Raw genomic sequence first — 22,458 nt, 5'->3', positions numbered from 1 at the left:
ATTGTACATAATTGAAAAAGGTTTTGATATTAATCAATAATAAAATCCTAAATCAAAATTCCACAATTTTGACGTAGAACTACGTCTGTCTTTTCTATATTGGGGTACACTTTACGATTGCAAAAAATCGAAAAACGTCACGAAAATATGATAGACTTTGATCGTTAATATCTCAGCCGTTTCTGGATGGATTTTCAATTTTCTTGGACCATTCGATCAAGGAAGAGTCAACGCTTCATACCCGATGTACACTAAAGTCGTTTTTTACGCGGTTTTTTGTACACGAATCACTTTTTAGGCGATTTTTTTTTTCACTTAGATTTTGTGATTTCCGCGGTTCGCTTAGACATATTTTGGGATTTACCCCTTTTCTCACGTTATTTTAATTTACGCGGCCCATATCCTCCGCGTAAAACCCGACTCCAGTGTATTACAATATTTATGTATGATAATATTTACAATTCCAAACTTGCTAACAGTTGAGCAATCAGTTTCGGTGAATCAGTCAATCTCGTAAGTGCATCGCAAGCTTCTTCTTCCATAGCACTACATTCCAACTTGACCTTGGCCTGCTTTTCAACTTAGTAATCTTTAAGTATTTATTTGATTATTAACTATGTCCGTCATTGCATTAGTATGTATCTTTTGTTACAATACAATAGATACATTGTGACCACAGTGTCGAGAATGTTTCCCTGAATATTTCTGCTGATTCCTATGTATCTGCCGGAGTATACGCAAAGTTCGACGACACTCACATGAAGAAATAATAATTATTATCTATAAACTGTCAAACTTCTTTGTCGCGTCTACTCTGACTTCCTCCATAGGATGACCACCGAACGCCATTGACAGCCCAGGTTTCACGATGGGCTTTTCTGTAATCAGCCACCGGGGGTTAGACTGATCTAGTGGTTGGTGCTTAATCTCTATTCCAGTTTGCGGTGGGAAAAGTAGGTGATAACATGTTCAAATTTTGGAATCAATTGATAATAAACACAAAATTATCATTTTAATATAAACCTGACTAATACCAATTTAATGTCAACAATTACGTTCAATTAAATGTTTGGCATTGCGTGTTTTGATGTTACGTAGGAAAATAAGTTCAAAAGTAGCATTTACCATTGCTTCGAGATACAATTATCGAACGATTCTTACTTTCTAGCGAGTTTTTATCAATTCATAATTTGGATAAGTGGGGGCCCTCCTTAGCCGTGCGGTAAGACGCGCGGCTACAAAGCAAGACCATGCTGAGGGTGGCTGGGTTCGATTCCCGGTGCCGGTCTAGGCAATTTTCGGATTGGAAATTGTCTCGACTTCCCTGGGCATAAAAGTATCATCGTGTTAGCCTCATGATATACGAATGCAAAAATGGTAACCTGGCTTAGAAACCTCGCAGTTAATAACTGTGGAAGTGCTTAATGCACACTAAGCTGCGAGGCGGTTCTGTCCCATTGTGAGGATGTAATGCCAATATGAAGAAGAAAAAGAAGAAGAATTTGGAAAAATGATGGCTTGAGAGTGTTGTTCAACCTCGATTATTTGAAAATATTATTTTTATCACCCTTTTCAAATGTTGGTCTAAAAATTTTTATACATCACCAGGGTTCGTAATATTCACTCAATCTCAGCAGCACAGGATAAACAACGAAAACAGATTAACCTTGGGCTTTAAAAAGGCTTGCTTTGGTCTCATCGAACAGAAAAGTCGAAAACCTGTACATTGCATACAACTACGTAGTTCAACGTCACCTTTGCGTACAACCCGATTGGGCTGCACCTTTGAGTTTTTTTAAATATTGAAAGATGCGTAATTTTATGTTCCTTTGTGTTTTTGTCTGCGTCCCTTTTAAGAGTGAAATATTTGTAGTAAATTGTAGTAAATATTTGTATATTTTTCCACAACTAACTTAATACAAAATTTGGCAAAATAATTTAAATGACTACAGCGCCACTAGCGTTCTACTACTTATGCTACTACTGGTGCTACCCAGCAAGACCAACAAAACATCTATCGAAAATGATTCAATATCTCTCGGGTACTTATTCAAAAGGACATATGTGATTTTGTAAACAAAGATTAAAACGTTGATTTCTCCAATCTGATAGCACTCCCACCCAAACCATCACCACAGACAGGTAGGGGGAGGCTTCGGCTACCTGTTCGTGGTGTTGGTTAGCGTGAGAGTGCCATCGGATTGGACAAATCAATGTATGAATCTTTGTTTACAAAATCACATACGTCCTTTTGAATAAGTACCCGAGATCTGTCAAAAGTAATCTTGCTCTGCAAGCAGAATTATTTGGAAATTTTTGAACTGTCGCTTTTAAGTTTAATTCGATTTTAATTCACGAATCGGATTAAAGCCTTTATTACATTACATTAAAAGTTGTAAGTGATACAGATCCGCCCAATGTAACATTATTTTCGGAAATTTATCTTTCTCAAGAAACTATATTATTGAATAGACGCCTCTCCTGTGAACAATTATATTTCTAAGTAGCACAAGTGAATATCAATTTACGCCCAGATCTTTCGTATTCACAGTCATCACGAATCATATACAATTTACTTCTGCAAATATTTTCGCCCAACAAAAGCACTGTTTAATGAACGCTCCGTAAAAACTAATCGGATCTTTGTAACAAAACGTCAGAAGAGCGCAAAATAGTGAAACAGATGTCATTTTAATCCATGCATAAAATAACTTTAAAAACGACTTTGACCTATCCAATGATCCAACTTTTGAATGATGTTAGATATGATATCCCAGTAAGTCCATTTTAGCTTATATGACTTCAATCATTAATTGTACTAGTCATTGCAGGCCTTTATGGTTGGCTAAAATATCCTGGAAGTCCTATTGTTTGATTTAATCATCCAAGTTCGTTGTACGCCTCAACAAAAAAGTCCGCAGCCAAATTGCTCGACACAAAAACCTCTTTAGTTATTGCGCATCTAGTAGATATCTTGATCTTAACTCAGGATCATTTTGGAGGACCTTGGACATCTTTTTATTTCTACGCAATCCTACGTCTAAACTCGCAAGGCTGAATGGAGACCCCTTGGACATCATATGGTCATGGAAATTAGGATCCTATGCTATTTGAACTGGATTTGGTACATACTGACGATGAGTACATTGCAAATGTCATGATTGATCTAGTAGATACTTTGAACTGAAAGCAAAAACCTTGATTGATTGACCGGCAGATACACTGAGCTGAACTCGGGAATGTTTTGGAGTACCTTGAACATCTTGCATTCAGAAAAAAATGGGTTTACATGGTGCGCATGATGTTACATGATGTTGAGGACATTGTAAAAAACCTTAGTTGTCCGGTAGATACTTTGGGTTGAACTTGGGAACGTTTTGGAGTACCTTGGTCATTACGTATTCGAGAAAATTGGATTTACATGATGCCTAAGTGCCTATTGGACTGGATTGGGTGTATACCGACCGATGAGGAAGGCATTACATAAGCCTTGATTGATATGGTAGATACCGTAGGCTGAAATCCCGAACGCTTTGAAGAATCTTGAGCATCTCGTTTTCCAGAATTTTGTTGTTGTTTCTTTATTGAGGAGACTTTCAGCCTTAAGCTGGCTCGTCTCCATTCCAGAAAACTGACCACTGTCTCAACGATCAAGACGACTAAACTTGATTCAGTGCTTAGATTTATTGAACAATCTGATATATTATCAAATTTTGCTGTCAGAAGCAAAGATTTTGGGGTGTAGTCAAACTTGACCAGAAGAAACTGGGGACCTGGGCATATATGACCCATCCGTCCCGAAGGGGGCAAGGAGGTAAAATATTTTCAAATTTATTGTTATGTTATGTTACCTTATCTTGGGAAAGTCCATGAATTACGTCACGTTTTTAGTGGGAAAGAGAGGGTTTCTAAAAATGTGACTACTCATATAAATTTCAAGGAAATATCATACTAAAAGTGGGACAATGAAGGGAGGAGGGGTTGAAACTGGTTAATTTTCACAGAATTAATGGACGTTCCCTCGATACATTCCTTACTTGTCAGGTTGAGGAACGAGTCACCATTGATGATCAATAGACATTTCCTATGTCTCTTTTCACTAACCCTCCCACGTTCACGTGGTTCATGGACTGCCCTTTAGCATTTAAAAATGATATTATTTTAATTATTTTTATATTGTTACTTGATTCTTCATATATAGTGTATCATTACGGCCTTTGAGAGGCGGTAGTGTGTTTTTAAAATTTGATAACCTAACTACTAGGGTGGGTGTACCAATTGTCGCCATACATAAGAACAACTATTTTTAAAAAAATAAGTAAAAGGCATGTGGGTGGACTTTATATATCAAACAAAAGGTTTTATTTCCTGCTCCTTAGAACAGCTGTGAAAACCACAATAAAATTTGTTATTATCCTCAAAATTGATTAATCCATAATAGGAACGCATGCACCAGTTGTGGCACTATTCTTAATTTTGGTTCCTTATTTGGCAAATCCCATTGTTTTTATATGGGACTGGCCAAATAGGGACCACTAGTGCGACAACTGGTGCAAAGGACGTCAAAAATTAAGCAAAATCAATTTTTACAATTATGCTTTACTTGTTTTGGAGGAAATCAAAGGTGTTATCGTATCATATGAATATGCTTCATCGATATGAACTTGGTTTACGGTGATTTGATTGGCCATTTGGCATATAAAGCACTAGTGCGACAACTGGTGCTATAGCCACAACTGGTACACCTAGCCTATGTAGACTAATATTTACAATAAAAATTTGATAACCTAGATTGGAACTAGCGCTCTAAGCGCTTCTTGGTCCGAGTGCAGGCAACGGACCCTAAACTTTTCTTTACACTCACCAAAGCGTTCATATAAGGTTTTTATCCCGGCCAGACGGTGGACCTCGGATGTTCTTGTCCTGGGAGGGGTATTGAGGATTATCCTCAGGAATTTGTGTTGGAATCGTTGAAGTTTGAGGTGGTGGGTTTTTGCGCTGCTCTCCCAAACCGGCATGCCGTATTGGATCACAGGGAGGTTGATTTGCTTGTAGACAGCAAGCTTATTTTTTAGGGACAATGACGACCGACGGTTGATTAAAGGGTACAGTAGTATTAACAAAACGTTACACTTTGCCACCATCTTGTCAACCTGTTGCTTGAAAAGGTAGTCGGCCTCATTGTCCAAGGAATCAAAATTTAAAAATACTCGCGTTTTCAAGGGCATACCACTCAATACGGAAATGATGCACAGCTGCTATTTTTATTGTTTCAGGAAAGATTAAAAATGACAGTTTTGCATTACTTCCGTATTGAGTGGCATGCCCTTGGAAACGCGAGTACTTTCAAATTTGGATTCCGTGAGGATTGCCTTCGAATGATGACAAGACTGCAGGATGGAAATACCTCTAAGAAGCAAAATAATTAGGCAAAAAAATCTTCAGAAGATTTGTTGTTCATTCAGTGTTCCCACATATGCCACTGTTCTGAATCAATTGGCAAACAATTTGTCCCTGAACCAATTCCAGGAATGTCTAACGAATTTCGACGAATCTAAGGCCGAATTGCATAATCTGGCAGAAAAAAGCTTTGAAAGTTCCTTATTCTAATGAAGGTTGTTTTAAATGTTGGTCAAAATCGGCAGAAAACTATTCAAGAAAAGAATCCCAGGTAGGTTAAAAGAGAGGAAATTTCTTAAATAGCATTTGAAACGGATGGACATTTCTCCCCAATTTTAATATTGATTTAATGCTCGGAGATTGGAGAAAATTGTGGAATATTTGTTCAAAGATGCCTGAGAAGCAATCAAAGTAGGCAAAAGATTTGGTACGCTACTATAAATGCTTTTCTTATTCTATGGGCAAAGCATTATATAGCATTAAGAGCTATAAAAATCTATCACAAACTACAAACTATCTATAAGATCAGTGTAGGAAAACTACATGACTTTTTGAAACGTTTATTTACTAAGAATTTTCCGATGAGATAAGATTTCTCTCGAGGAGATTCAGAGGAAAATTCCAGAAAAAAAAATTAAAGACGATTCCGAAGAATTTTTAAAAATGAAATTAATTCGAGAAAGTTCCAAGGAGTTTGCAAAGAAAATTGCGAAGAATTTTCAGAGGATTTTTTGAAAAACTTTCCGAGGAATTTCCGTAGAGGTTCCCGAAGAAAATCCAATGAATATCGCTAGGGAGGAAATACAGAATGACACTGAAAACACCACCTCCGACAATTTCTGGACGGGCACACGCCTCTAGCAGAATGGGTCATTTGGCCGAAAATATCATTGACTGCCGAAATGGTGTGGATCATGATACGGCCGAAAATGTCGTTACTGAACAGATCCGATGGCCGAAAGGTCGTTTGTCCGGAATGGTCATTTGGCAGAAATAGCCAATTGGCGGAAAATGTCATTTGTCCAAACGGATGTACGACCGTAAATGTCGTTTGCTTGAAGAGTCATATGGCCAAAAATGTTGTCACTGTGAAAAGTGAGTGGTGAGAAATTAACAACTTTTTCGGTCAAAAACCCTATTCAGCTAAAGGAACGACTATTTTCGACCGGAAGCGGGACATTTGACAAAAAGTCATTTGGCATAGTGCCACTAGGTATAATTATTATTTTGAACAGCATAGAAAGTGAGGGTCATTTGGCATATCGGACATATGGCAGAATTAATATTTGTATTCACAAAATTAGTGATTTGACTTGGGTGATGCTGGAATCAACCCGGAATAATGGATATAATATTGGTTGCTAATTATTAATCACCGGGTAACTTGTGATTATTATTAATTTTTTGGAAATAGGCGTTTTCCTGAAATGATGTATGTGTGTATGTGATCCTTTCCTCGGAGGTAGTTCTACCATCTGTCTATATTTATCAAAATATGTCCACCATGCAGATCAATCTAGTTTATCTATGTCAATGTTTCCCAACCGGGGAACATGGGGGGCGCGAAACAATACCAAGGGGTCAGTACGACTTTTGCTAAGAATTAATCCTTTTAGTGGTTTAAAAGAAGTTTTTTTGTAAGATAGAATCGCCGTCTTCGATCAGAGGTCGCAAAAACCGAACAGTTAACATCTTGCATTAGACAACGGACAGAACATTTACACTACATTCAGTGGACCAGTAGAAAATTTTCCGCTTTACGAAAAGATTTCTTCTTACCAAGGCGGGAATCGGATACACACTCCACAGCACATACGCCTAGATGTCTGACGTCACCGCACGGCCACGAAGCTCTCGAATCCTGTAATTATTTGGAAACTACAACCAAAAGCGACGACATCATGACTACAATAGCTTTTTTAATCTATTGCCTTACAGTGCAAAAAAGTTTGTACTTATGTTGCAGAAATGTTTGTGTTGAAATCAGAATTTCAAAGAAGAATAAATGCCAAGGGTGTTCATTGCATGACTTACTGCTGTGCTCTTGTTTGTATAATCCTACCGCAACCTTTGCAAAAAGAGCTGGAGACTGTTATCAGAATCGTGAGCTACATCGAGTCTGGAGCTCTCAACACACGTTTGTTAAAAAAAAAATTGCAAGGATTGCAATATCAATGCAATGGTTTGAACTTAGGGATGATAACAAAATTTTCCTAACATGTCAGGGAAAAAATGATTTGCTTGCAAATCTCAATGAAGAAAGAAGGTAGAAAAGTCTCGCTTACTTATCAGGAATTTTTGATCATTGAACTTGTAGCTACAGGACAGGAAAACCAATCTGATTCAGTTGAGAGACAATTTGCAAGCATTCATGAAGATCTCAAGTTGGAAATTATGGTTCAACTTGACTCAATTGTTATATTCTTGAGCTGGCTCAAGAAGATGATTCATTAGTTCGCAATTCGTTTTCGTTTACGTGACGTAGACGTGGTTAGCCTTCCCGATGAAAATATGAATGAATATTTGTACATGCTGAATGGTTCATCATCTCGTGAGTTATTCGGTGAAAAACGCTCTAGTCAGTATTGAGGTCAATATACGAATTGTATCCCAAAGTTGCGTATCATGCTTTGAAGATTCCCTTATAGTTTGCTTCTACATACCTATGCGAGAATGGATTTTCAACACATCTTCAGATGAAGACCAAAGGGAGAAACAGATTGAACATTGAGGACAATTTGATATAAACTTTATCAGACACGCAACCTTGTAAGCTGGTATAATAAATACAAGTACAAAAATCACTCTGAAAGAATTACTGCTAGAAAGTTTTATTTTGAAATGAAAATAGATGTTGAAATAAAATTCCTAAAAAATGTATGTTTGTTCTAGATTTCAGATTAACATTTTAAGAAGGTCGTGGGCCACTGGAGTGATCGTAAAGGGGGTCGTGATACTGAAAAGGTTGGGAACCACTGATCTATGTAAATATACATCGAATAATTCTCTTTCACAGTTCAAAATAATGCTAAATGTCGGCTGCGCCAAATAACCCACACTTTTGTTGCAAACTAAAATTATTCCAAGTTACCATATGCTAAATGACATTATCCCAAAGACTCAGACCCTTTTTGATCAAATCACATTTTCGGTTACATGACTTTCGGTCATATAAGTTTCGGACGAAAGATCATCGAGTACGATTACGAAACGGTTTAAGCATATCCTACTGAAGATTTAAAGGCCTAATTTGTGAAAGGGTTCAGGAAGATCATTCTCTTTTTAAGTACCGATTTATTGGTGAGCCTGATGTCTCAAATACACTTTTTTGGTTGAACGGTCAAAAATTGGATAGTTTTTTTTGGACACTCCTAGAGCTAATTTATTGAACAGGACTATTGGCATGGTGCATGGCACGGGTCTGATTAAATTCGTGACAACGCTAACCGTGTGCAAAAGGTTTGCTTTTTGTTCCCAAAATTCTCGCATGCCCATAAACAAACCACAGCACGGCTATGATGTATAGGAAAGGACATGGATCTCAGCAACTACTGATGAGTAGACACTATTAGGGCGCGGGTGGTACTAAATACCACACACATGACACTAATTAATCCACCGCGTAATCCCGAACCATCCAACGCGATTGGTAGACGCGAAATCGTACCACAGTGGATCAGTACAGGTTGTACTTGCCTGGAGATGGAACACTGAACGGTATAAAAGCAGGTGCGTGCCAGTACGAGCGCTACCAGCAACGTCCACGGCCGCAGGTTCTTTACGATGGCATTAGGTGTTGTGATTGTGTTGTGTGGCTGCGTAAACTGAACACAGCTAATATGAGCCTCAACATTTGGCGTGGGAGTGCTCAGTTTCTCATCACGTCTCAGAATAATGCGTCGTAAACATCAATCCCAAGAAGATGATAACTAGGTCATTATTATGAATGCGATTCGGGGCAAAGTGGTTCGGATGGGTAATTGGAGTTTTACAAAAATTAGAAAATCATATGTGTAGTGATAAGAATAGTTTTTCAATTTTAAAGATTACTAGTCGAAAAAAATCTTTTTCTATGTTTCGTATATAAAGGAATCTACACGCAATAAATGATCCTCCGGAAGCTGCAAAACGTCTAGAGAAATGCTGAATTTTTCAAAATCATTCTAGAAAGCTACTTTTTCATTTACCGTTTGTTAGAGCATTTTAATACCAGTTCCATAAAGTGACTAAAAATTATCCCCGAGAGGCCACCAAGTGACTTTTCGAAAGATCTGAAACACTTGAAACAAAATCAAAACTATCTTGGTCAAGGAGTCCATTAAGAATTGTACTTTCAGAATCAGTCACTTGTGAAAACCGCAGCTTTATGAGTTATGTATTTATCGGACACTGAACCCAATCGGGATACGGCGTGTTCAGTAGAACAATATTGCCGTCATCGGGGGTGACAATGGGTCGAATTAGGGTTAGAATGGGTCACTGTTTCGAATACTTGAGTGCTTGTAGAACAGCTTGAATGTATCTGAGGGCAAACAGAATAAAATAAAAGAGACCTTTTTGAACGATTTTGCTCTACGACCTCCAGACTGCCGGTGAGAGCAATGACCCATTATCACCCCCAGACCCCGATGGCGGTATCACAAAAATGAGCATCGCTAACATTTCAACTACATGAAAATGTAGCTTCTTTTATCTTTCATTTCCCGGGTATTAAAAAAATTTTCCGAGGAGTCCCGAAAAACTTTTTTATCTTTTCTAAATGGAACCTACATTCTAATCTAAACACAAGCCGCCATTCACGAGTCACTCACGAGTTGAGTCTTCCATTTATTTTTTCATCATTCTTCATGAATCTAATGCAATCAATAAATATTAGTCAGGTTATTTTATTTTAAACCCTAATTTTAATGGCTCGATTGCGGAGAAGCATAACGAAGCCGAAATAATTGAATTCAATATTTGGCTAGCAAACATTACCGCTTCGCAAGGGTTAAACCACATAACATATTGTAACTCGAGCAGCAAAAGTTGTACTTTTATAACAAATTATTTGTGTTATACAGAACATCGAAATGTCAAAAGCTAGTACATATAACCGTTTTTTAGTTTTAGTAATTTTATGGTGATTTGTCATTGTTTAGCTGCCCTTTTTATCTATTTTGCTCATATTTACATTATTAATAAAACCATTAAGAATATCTCTAAATGTATGGGTTTTTATGACAAGCTAAGACGGGGTTTACGTCTACTTTTCCAACGTTTCGGTGTGTATTACACCTTCTTCGGGGATTAAGAGACTGCGTTTAATTGTATATCGAACATCGGGTAGAATTTTCAGACCAGTTCAGATCGTGCAGCATTTTTTCGGTTTTTGTTTTCGATTTTTAAAATAGTTAGAGGCTGCAAAAATATGGACTCTTTGGGAAAATTTACCTTAAATAAGTCAAAGAATCGACTGAGACAATAAAACGATATACCATTTTTGACGGGAAAGGTCAATTGAGGGTTAGAGTTGTAGTTGAACATTTGAATTAACTACGATTTGAAAGTTGTACGAAGTTTCGAACCATTTTTATACACGGGTAAAAATCCGTAACCGAAAACATGACTAAAAAGTCATGATTTCATAAAACTTGTTTGTTCATGATATCATGACTACAGTTCATGATTTCATGACCGAAACAACGATTCCCGTAGCATTTTTTTCTCAAACTACGTTCATAACCGCTCAAAGCGTTATCAAAACTCTATCTGCTTTTTCATAAATAAAATATTATGACTTTGTGCAATGTTTTCATGACTCTGAGTCATGAAATCATGAAGCTTGGTCATGAAAAATGACGCTGAGTAGTGGAAACATGATTCAGAGTCATGAAAACATGAATCAAAGTCATGAAAATATGTCAAAAATATCCGAGTTTGGCGTTACGCAGCTTGTACAATTGTTTTTTTTTTTCTGTCAAGGCGTCCCTTGCAGATGTTCTCGGGCCGTGTTTTCGTTTTAATTTAAAATAGTTAATCAATTAATCTAGTTTGTATACGGTAGAAGATTTAGTTGGAAATTTTAGCGGAGTACGCGAAGTGTGCGATTGCATTTATGTCATCACTGCTCCCGTTATTTTTATTTCGCCCAGCGTTCCGCGTTTTGTATCGTGGCAAATTGGAAAAGTGTCTTTTGCAATCCCGGTCCGGTTGCTTATGCTTTCGCGGACAGTGTAATCAATGTATACCTATCTAATGATTGCATAAAGTGTTTTTTCGTTGATTTTGTTTTTTTTGTTCTGTTGATCGGTGCCCGTGTCTCATACCGTTCTTATGTTACGGTTGCTTCATAGGAATTAGGATTCGGTCAAATAGGTCAATCGTGGTGGAAATTATTTTCTGTGTAAGCAGGGCAGATTCCCGTTTTGTTCCCAAGATTAATAATATAATACAGAAGAAACAATTCGCATCCCTGGGACGCAGTGGCGTGGCACCCAACCAGATACCGGAAACCGAGATGCCGGTTATGCCTACTTATGCAACGTTGAACTAAACTGGACGATTTGAATGGGATTATTGTTGCAGAACCGCAACTGATTAGAAGGAGTGGAGCGCCAAGTTTCATGGACACAAGGAGTGTGCTCCCCTTTCTCAAATCAATTATATTTAATTTGGTGAGATTTTTTCATTATGCATTAATTATGATTCTTTAAACTTAATACGTGCTGGATTATTTAGAAAATTATTAGAAAGTAAAAATTTAGTTCGCGTCGTGTCATGCTTTCTTCAGTGTATAGCCAGAACGATCGCCCTCTCATTGTTCTGCTTTTTCGTTTAACTGTATGAATTGAAATGATTTATTTTATCTGTATTATCGTGATTCGAACATAAAGTCATGAAATATCCTAATAGTTATTCAAATAAAAATAAATCAATTATCATAAATCAATAAAATCTAAAAAATTAAAACAAAAGTCAGCAAAAATTAAAAAAAAACAAATCAGTGAATTGTTTCGACGAATAAATTAAACGCTCATTGATTATAAAATGCATTTGGAGTTAAATGTACCGATCTCCACTGTTCCCGTTTAGCTCTTCACAGTAGAGCTGTGCGCCGCCGCGCCGCGCCGCGGCCGCCGACGATTTTTATGCGCCGCCGCCGCCACCGTTTTTGACCGGCGCGCCGCTGGAATTTTTTGACCGCGCCGTCGGTGAATTTTGAGCGAGCCGTTGAAATAATTTAAGTTCTGTAGCCTGGAGGTAGTTTTGGGAATTTATCCTCCTCTCCAATTTGTTAGAAGGAAAATTCCGTTTACCCTTATACATTTGAAAAATTTCGGCTGCGCCGCTGAAAAAAACATTTACGCTCAACCGTCTTTTCATGTTACTTTGATGTTAGGATGCAAATAGATTTTTTGTTAAGATTACTTGTTTTTCATTTAATTGATCTTCGAATTCTTTTAAATATGATACATGGCAATCTGCGCAAATAAATCGATTAACTAACTATGTTATCGCCCGGTTCGTTTCCTAGAGAGATCTCAACGCGTAAACTAATATCTTACGGTCTATATATCAATATTCCTAGTGATTTATGAATCTTTTTTTTTTTCTTTTTAACGAGACTTTACCCAACAGAGGGTATTCGTCTCTCAGAATCAAATTGGATATACATTTAACATGTGTTCCATTTCAGGTAACCCAAGAATTCCGCGATCTTAACCCGAGTAGACGAAAATAGCTCAATAATATCAAATGTTGATAAAATAGCAAAATGAGATATGGACATGATTGATATAAGAGATAAAAGATCAGGCGACAATATCAATATTTTGCACTAAAATATCATGAGAATATCAAGATATGTGATTGGTAATAAGTGATCGATATCAAGTGCCATTAGTTTTTGCTTATCCATAGCATATCTTGATATTTAAATGATATTGCGGTGCAAATTTTTGATATTGTGGCCTGTTCTTTTATCTCTTTTATCAATCAAGTCCATATCATTTTTTGTTATTCTGTTCATAGCTTCTGCCCGAGAAGGTCTATACGGGTAATGAAAGATCTATTAGCTCCTTCTTGAAATTTGACTTCTTGTTTAAGGGTTATCCAATTTGGTTATTTGGATCACATAGAACATGAACCGTTTTTAGACATATCTAAGATCCAATAAGGCGTAAACTCATGGAAATTCTCGGAAGACCTGCATTAAAATAATTTTTGAGCGGATATCCAATTCGGATGTATGGAATAAAAAGCGCACAAATTTTCAAGGCTTCCCCTAAGACGCTCAATACTAATCCATATCCATTGTGAAAAAGAGATAATAGCCTTTTGGGTACGCGAGCAGATCTTCATGCCTAAACTCCAGAGAATTCTTGGATGAACTGGGATGGAAAACTCTCATCAAATTTAATTTTATGAAAAACAGTCAACATAAACGAATAAAAATAAAACTTGCAGCCCTCAAGGAGCTCAAGGCCTATACTTCAGGCAATTCTTGTATGGACTGGGATGTATATTTTTTCTTTATCGGTAGGGATGAGTCTTTTCTAATTATTATAAAAATTGGAAAACGATCCGTTGCGCTTAAAATTGTATTTGCTAAAGAGAAGACGTGGGGCCCAAAGTCGGGCAGAAACATAATTCCTAGTTGCTTAATCGAACGAAATTTTAGAAAATATGATTTTGTAACTGATGACAGACATGATGTAATGTGCCATCAATTGGTTCGATACGGTAAACAGCATAGCATTTCTGACAATGACATAATCATCGTTGAGCCATTTCGTACATAAGAGAGCTAAAAATATTTTTGAGCTACTTTTTTACATAACTAGTCATATAACGCCCCTGGTGGTCATATGGCTACCACTTCTTCCTTATACGCAGAAGGTCGTGGGTTCAGTCCCAGGCCTGTTCCATTCCTCCTACTTTGTATCTTTTCATATATTTCTCATGCTCTAGCAATCTCTAGAACTGGAAATGGACTTTCATACTGTTTCCATCTTCTAGCCCTATACCTACAACTTGATTAGTTCTAGTAGTTAACTGTTAAAATTCGAAATGAGTAAAAAAGCTCGTTTCGGCATCCAATTAAAATATACCAACTGGTCAAACACGGAGTAGCAACTACGAAATGCATGGCCATCATGCTCGTGTTTTTAACATAACTGGTAATCCAGGTACATTTTTAGCTAACCCTTCCTAGGAAATTTCTTCTCCCGGAACTCTGGAAAATTCATTTCTGGGATTCTGCAATTTCGGGAACTCCGCCACCAGCGATTCTTTCTGCAGAAGTTCTGGGGATTCAAGACTCCTCCAAGAAGTCGGGAGTTCCCACACTAAGAGTTTTGAGGAATTGCTCTGTTAAAAATTTTGGATTATTTAAATCAGACAAATTCTTTTCCCAGAAAATTTTCAAGATTCATTCTTCAGCAATTCTGGGAAACTGGTATTTCAAGAATACAGGGTTATACCTTCTGTAGAAGTTCTTGAGAATTCCTACCCAGGAGTTCTGATCATTTGTTGCTTCAGAAATAATGGGGAATTCTACTTCCGGAATTTGGCCCCTGCAGACTGTTATTTTGAAGGGGAAGGGTCGTTTTGCTGAAACTTATCCAGCCGAAAGCCATTTGGCCGAATACCATCAGGCTGAAAAGGTCATTAGGCCGAAAGGGTCGTTTTGCCGAATATGTCACTTGACAGAAAGGGTCGTTGGGCCGAAAAGGTCATTTGGCCGAAAGGGTCATTTGGTCGAAAGGGTCATTTGGCCAAATAGGACAATTGGCAGAAAAAAAAAATTAGCCGAATAGGTCATTTGAAAAGTGAGAAATTAGGAGTAAGAAGATAGACGTCTCAACTCTTATTCCTCATTTCTAACATCTCACTGTAAAAAAATGAGAAGTGCGAAGTGAGTAGTGAGACGTCTCACTACTCACTTCACGCTCCTAATTTTTTTTACAGTGAGACGTTATAAACAAGGAATGAGAATTGAGACGTCTATCTTCTTACTCCTCATTTCTCTCTACACACTGTAAAAAAAGAGGAGCGCGAAGTGAGTAGTGAGACGTCTCACTACTTACTTTACGCTCCTCACTCATTTTGCGCTTCTCACTTTTTACAGTGAGAAGAGAAAAATTAAGAGTGAGAAGTGAGACGTCACTTTTCTTATTCCTAATTTCTCACTTTTCAAATGACCTATTCGGCCAAATGTCCTATTCGGCCAAATGACCCTTTCGGCCAAACGACCTTTTCGGCCAAATGACCCTTTTTGTCAAATGACCCTTTCGACCAAGCGACCCTTTCGGGCCAATGACCCTTCCGGCCAAACGACCCTTTCGGCCAAACGACCCTTTCGGCCAAATGACCCTTTCGGTCAAGCGACCCTTTCGGCCAGATGGGTTTCAGCCTAATGGTTTGTTCGGCCTAGTGGCATTCGGCCAAAATTGAATAACGGGGAATGTTATTTTTCTTTAATTTTTAACAATTTCTCTATGACTCTAGGAAATTCCTGCTCCATGAATTCTGGGAAACTGATTTACCAATCATTCTTACCATCTCAGGTGGTCTTAGAACTTGCCCATTCAGGAATTATGGGGAATAAATCCACCCCAAAAATCTCCCTTCCAGCAACGCAGGTATTCTTTTCTCTCACTGAAAATCTTCCCCAGCTATTTTGGAGAAATTCTCCTCCAGGAATTCTAGGAAATAAAGAACTCTAAGGAACTCTAAGATTAGTATTTTTGGAGAAATCCTTTTTCAGAAGCTCTGGGATATTCCAATTCTAACGCAGTGTTCCATCTCTTTGATTTTAATTCATTGCCAGCTATTCTACAACGACTTTTTGCAGCACACTTTCGAGGCACAAATTAACACAAAAATTGAAGATTGATATGTCCTGTTTAATTGTATTGACGTGTTTCTTATGAATTCTGATTGCTGTATTATGAACATATTTGTTTGTACATAAAATAATTAGATTTGTGGTACATTTCTATCCTTATAGTCATTGAAACATAAGAATTAAATAAAAATAAATAAATAAATAAATATTTTTCCTTCAATAATTCCTTCTACAGAAATTTTCCTAAATCTCATTTAGGGTTTTTGCCCCTCCAAAGGTTAGGGCAATTTCTCTCGCACGAATTTTGTAGAATCCCTCCCCAAAAATTAAAATGAATTCCTCCTTAAGGAATTTGGAGGAATTTATCCTCCGAGGATCCCGGCAAATTGTTCACCTCATCCTAACTCTGGGGAATTTCTTCCTCTCGAATTATGAGGATATCTTTTCCTATGAATTTTAGAAAATTTCTTCTCCTTGTACTCTGGGGAATTCTTTCAATAGGACTTCTAAAAAGTTTTTTCTTCAAGAATTCCTGTGAAATTGTGGTAAGGGGAGTGGTTTATACTCCCAGTTTTTAACTCACTCCAAAAATTCCATATCTATGAGTTTTAGGGATTTCCTTGTCCAGAAGTTCCAAGGGATGAATAATACGTGTCCCAGAATTTATGTATGGGGAACTCATGGAAAATTTCCATTTCCATGTATATTTTTGTAGGGTTTTCTGACCTTCAGGAATTTTCTCATCTGATCTTTTTTGTTTACATTACATCCTCCATTTGAAAATTTTTGTATCGCAGCTTGGTGTTCATCAAGCACTTCTACAGTTTCTAACTGCAAGGTTTCTAAGTAGATTCACTTTTTTTTGCATTCCTTTGTTTTAACACTAACACGAGGATGCACATAGGTATACGGAAGAACAAAAAAACTTACACTGTACCATGAAATGGATCCAGTCACCTTGTGGTCTTGACTTGTGGCCGCCAGGCTAAAGAACTAAAGATTTTTGATAGTATTTTCACTAGGAATTAAGATTTATGAAGAGGTTTCAAGAAGAATTTCTGGAGAGAAAGTAATGAAATTCCTAAAGAATTTTTTAAAGGAATCTCAGGTGCATTTTCTCATTATATTCCTGAAGGATTCTTTAACAGCGTACAATATAAATTATGCTTATTGCCATTAATGCACGAGACATGCAAATAATATTACAAAAAACAATTGTTCTTCAACACCGAAGAAATTTTGAATCGCGCCGATCCGAGCCGCCGCCGCCGCCGCCGAGAACCATCGCGGCGTGGCGCCGGCTAAGCCGCCGCCGCCGATAGAAAATTGCGTTCACGCCGCCGCCGGTCCAAAGTAGATCGGCGCACAGGTCTACTTCACAGATGTTGTAGTCAGTAATGCATTCCAACTCACGATTTTTATTCTTGAATTTAAATCGACGCCCTGGCATCATTAATGACATACGCCAGATTCATGAATCATGTTTCTACGTCATGATATCATGACCCGAATTCCCAATTTCCGTCAAATAATTCGGAACCATAAGTGACAGATGCTAGATTCATGAATTACGATTCTGTTTTCATGACTTCAGTTCATGGTTCCGGAGTCCATGCTTCATGGTATCATGACTCTGTTGGTCACTTTTCGCCACAAAATATGTAAAACGTAACGCCAAGCTAGCGTTACAGCCAAATGAGTCATGATTTCATGACCTTTTTTCATGGTGTATTTTCATAACATAAAAAAACACATTTTTCTTGAAATCATGACTCATTTTGCCACTTTTTGGTTCCGGATTTTTACCCGTGTATATTTCCTAAAAAAATACATTTCCATCTCTTCTTCTTCTTATTATTAACATTGCATCCCCACACTGGGACAGAACTGCCTCGCAGCTTAGTGTTCATTAAGCACTTCCACAGTTATTAACTGCGAGGTTTCTAAGCCAGGCTATTTTCTCCCGGACCCGTCATGGGAGACTCGGTGGCCGATTCGGTCGCTGGAAAAGTGCCTAAGTGCACTGCTCTTGGAGGCGCGGGTAACCCCTCCAAGCAGTTTTTGCAGAGCAACGTGTTCCCGAAAAAGAGGAAGAAGCAGCAATCACAGCTGCCGCAGGTGCAACCGGAGCGGAAGGAGAAGTGCTCGCCCGTGTTTGTCAAGGGCGATCCACCGGATTTGCGCCCGAAAATTCGCCAGCTGATCGCTAAGGGGCTGAAATGCACGGCTCCACCACGTGGAAGGATCTGAAGCTAGTCGGTGTTATAAATTACACCGTCGTTGACTGGGAGCGATATCGGCCAGTGCACCGCGACGTCACGGAGTGCACCAACTGCTTCAATTTCGGGCACGGCACCAGGAACTGCCGCAACAAATGTGGCGAGCTCCATCCGACCGATGAGTGCGACAAGATGGAGGTTGCTGATCCCAAATTCGCCAACTGTGACGACAAGCATCGGGCTACAACCAAGGACTGTCCAAAGCGGGCGGCGTTTTTGGAAATCAGGAAGAAGGCCTCCACCAGCTCCCTGCCTAAAAATAACCGAGTTCCTGCTCTCAACGAGGTGAACTTTCTGGCCATCCCGGCTCCCCGGCGAGCGATTCCAATTCTTCCACCTTTGCAGCCAAACAAACGGCTGGCGGCTGCTGCAGCATCAGTTCAAGCTCCAACACCATCCACCAGCGATTGGCCCCCGCTTCCTCCCCCCGGATTCCGTCGTCAGAATAATGAGCCCCTTCCGGCCGAGGGCGACCCACCGCTCTACACATTGGAGCAGCTAGTTCCGATTTTCACCCAACTGGCAACGCGACTACGCGGTTGCAAAACACGCTTCGACCAGATCTTCACCCTGGGTATGTTCGTCATTGAAAATGGCTGCTAGGGTGGGTCTGGTCAATTGGAACGCTTGCTCACTAAAGAGCAAAATCATCGAGCTCAGCGATTTCCTTCAGGAGAAGGAGATTGACGCGGCTTTCATCACCGAAACCCACCGGAAGCCCGAGGTAAGTGCAACAATTCCGGGTTTTAGGCTGGTGGGAAAAATCAAATTTTCAAAAAATCGAGGATGATCAAACTCACCCGCGATCTTACTTTTAAATTATCAGATGATAAAAACTCGCCAGTGATTAAGAATCGTTTGAAAATCGTATCTTGATTTGAAGTAGTTACCGTTACATTTTGAATACTTTTTCCTTACTACCATGAAACCATAACGTCAAATAGAAGATATAACGGGACTGTTGACAATTAGCTGATCATAGTAAAGATTAATGTTTGAATGAAAATTCTGTGCTTATTATCGTTTGAGTAGGGGAGGAGGTTCGGTTGTGGGCACCCTTTTGTGTTTGGTCCATAACTTTGGCCCTGGTTGATCTTATGTCGACATTTGCATAGCAATCGAAAGCTAAACTTATAACCTTACTACTAGCAAAGAAATTAATATGATTTCATCGATTTAGAAAAAAAATATTGACAATTTAGAAAATTTGACATTTTTGGACATTTTCATTTCGTGGTTCGGTTGTGGGCACCCTTGAAAACTTAGCTAAAAATAAAGAAGCATGAATAAAAACCACCCAGATTTAAAGAGTAGGGGATCAATATTCATTTCAAAAAATAATATTTTGGCCATAAATTTTGATCCCATAGTCAGATCTGACCAATTTTCAATAGGAAACAATGGGAAAGCATTCCCCGTCGAATGCAACTTGTTGCAAGCAAATCGGTCAACGCTTTGTTCCAAAAAGTGGGTGCATAATGACTAGACATGCCCAAAGAACAAAAATATTAAATAAACTCATTATTTCGAACAATTATGTCAAACTAATTATAAAAACTGCCTTAAAACGTTATTAAAAATAAGTTAAGGGACAAGTAAAACGATATTGAATGATTTATCAATAAAATGAGGGTGCCCATAACCGAACCAATAAAGGTGTCCACAACCGAATTTCGCAGCCTTTTGGAACGAGAAGAAAAAAATTCGCGCTAAAATTTTGATGGCAATCGACATTGGGCCTTAAAATAGATTAAATTTACTGTGTAAATACGCATTAGAACTCACCTTTTGAATTAAATCCTTTAATTTATGACACTTTGAAAAAGGCCAAAAAAACTTTCGTGTTGTTTTTCTTGTACGAAAAATTTATTTGTTTCTAGTTCAAAGTAGAGATGCCCATCCGGTTTGATATTGAGCACAAAACATCATGCTATTATAGCAAACAAATGACGGTTGTCAGAATGACAGCATCTCTTATCTGTCAAAAGATACATAGGGGTGCCCATAACCGAACGGTGCCCACAACCGAACCTCCTCCCCTACACTATTTGAGAAGTTGTCGCCAGCGACAACTCGCCTACTGTTTTCACGTTAAAAGTTTTCACGTGAAAATTGCAATCTTTATCGTCTGATTATGATTCAGCACAACACTGCTGGTGAGGTTCGATCGAACAAGCTCCAGAGGGGGAGGAGTGGCAATCGCCTTGCGAAGCAACATCGCCTGCCGCCTGCTGCGGAGTGGATGTCACCATTTTCGTCGGAGTCGTCACTCTCATCGTGGCTTACTGTCCCACACAAGCCAAAGTCGACGATGGCACGTCGGCCGAGCTACAAAGGGATATAGTCAAGCTCACTCGGCGACAGGGGCAGTTCATCATCACCGGAGACCTGAACGCAAAGCACCAATCGTGGGGAAACACCGTCTCCAACCGGAACGGAGTCGTCTGGTCCAACGACGAACTAGAGGCCCACTACAGCCCTACCTGGTTGACACGGTCCGGGGCCCATGCTACGCTCGACATCTACATCACGAACAAGCACAATCACGTCTCTCAGCCGGTCGTCTTCCAAGAACTTAGCTCGGACCACTATCCGGTGGTGGCTGAAGTTGGAACCTCAGTAAAGCGGCACGAGCTAACAAGACGAAACTATCATCGAGTGAACTGGCAGCGGTTCCAGCAGTGCGTCGACAACACCGTCGATTACGAGGTGCGTCCGGAGACGCCGGAAAGTATCGACCGCCAGCTGTGCGCTATCGAGGAGGCGATCTCGGTGGCCCGTGAACAACATGTACCGACGGCTCGGCAGGTAAGCAACTCCTTAAACATCGATACACTCACCAAATATTTGATTCGATTGCGGAATGTCACTCGCAGGCAGTTTCAGCGTACTGGGCTGCCTGAGGTTAAGGCACGCTGCAATCGAATCACTAAAATTATCAAGGCCAGAATGGTGGACCTCAAAAATAACGACTTCTAGAATAAGATCCGCACTCTCCCAGGTTATGCTAAGCCGTTCTGGAAAATGACCAAAATTCTAAAATCCAAGCCTCGGCCCATTCCACCTTTCATCCCACTAGACAATAATGGCTCTAAGGATCGCTTGATAACTCCTGCAGAGAAGGTCGTTGAAATAGGTCGTCACTTCGTCAGCTCACACAATCTTAGGCAGAACATCGTCACTCCACACGAAACAGTCGTCAACGAGCATGCTAACAACACCATTTTCCCCCATTCTAAATCCCCTAAACTTCTTCCTGCTGGAGACTGTAAAATCATCCTCAATGGCACGACTGTGGAATGGGCAAATGAGGCAAACTACCTTGGCTTGACCCTCAACAGCTGCGCAAAATCTCATCATCTGAAACTCCAACGAGTTCAAAACAAGTTCCTGAGGATGATTATGAATACCCCTCCCAGGACACAAACTTCTGAGGTCCACCGTTTGGTTGGTATTAAAACTCTACACGAGCGCTTTGGTGAGTGTAAGGAAAAGTATAGGGTCCGTTGCTTACAATCGGACCAGGCGATTATTAGGGCGCTAGTTCCAGTTTAGGTTATCAAATTTTTATTGTAAATATTAGTGTACATAGTAGTTAGGTTATCAAATTTTCGAAATTAATAAATGTCTCTTTGAGGCTATTCTGATTAATTAGATAAACTTTATAAATAACATTTAAATTCGAATTAAACCGAATCAAAGATGAAGGGCCAAGTGGCCAAACACTTGAAATGATTAAAAAATAATGTAACCAACAAAAGTAAATTGTCCAAAAAATGCTAATAGAGCAATGGCAACATAGATTCTCGAACTTTTCTAAAATTTGAATTGCTCTAAATTGCGTAAACTCTGAGTATAAAGTTTTCTTTAAAGGCAACTAACAACCATTTTACCAAAAGGAGGACATTTTTGGCTGAAAGGAGGACGGGAGGACATTGTATGGAATAG

The 22,458-nt window shown here is 39.0% G+C and overlaps 1 protein-coding gene across 8 annotated transcripts in view; it reads left to right on the top strand.

The window, feature by feature from the left end:
* Positions 1–22,458, top strand: part of LOC134227195 (low-density lipoprotein receptor-like) — a 1,220,229-nt gene that overhangs the window by 813,678 nt on the left and 384,093 nt on the right. The window contains exon 1 of one of the 8 annotated variants that reach the window (XM_062708526.1): positions 11,569–11,573. The exons of the other annotated variants lie outside the window; for them this stretch is intronic. The gene's annotated coding sequence lies outside the window, so the exon portion shown is untranslated. Of the gene's footprint in view, positions 1–11,568; positions 11,574–22,458 lie in introns of those variants that run through there. 8 annotated transcript variants of the gene reach the window in all.

Source organism: Armigeres subalbatus, chromosome 3 (assembly GCF_024139115.2).
Source record: "Armigeres subalbatus isolate Guangzhou_Male chromosome 3, GZ_Asu_2, whole genome shotgun sequence".
Classification (NCBI taxonomy): Eukaryota; Metazoa; Arthropoda; class Insecta; order Diptera; family Culicidae; genus Armigeres; species Armigeres subalbatus.
Note: the sequence above shows the minus strand (reverse complement) of the source record. Positions and strands in the feature narration are given on the sequence as shown.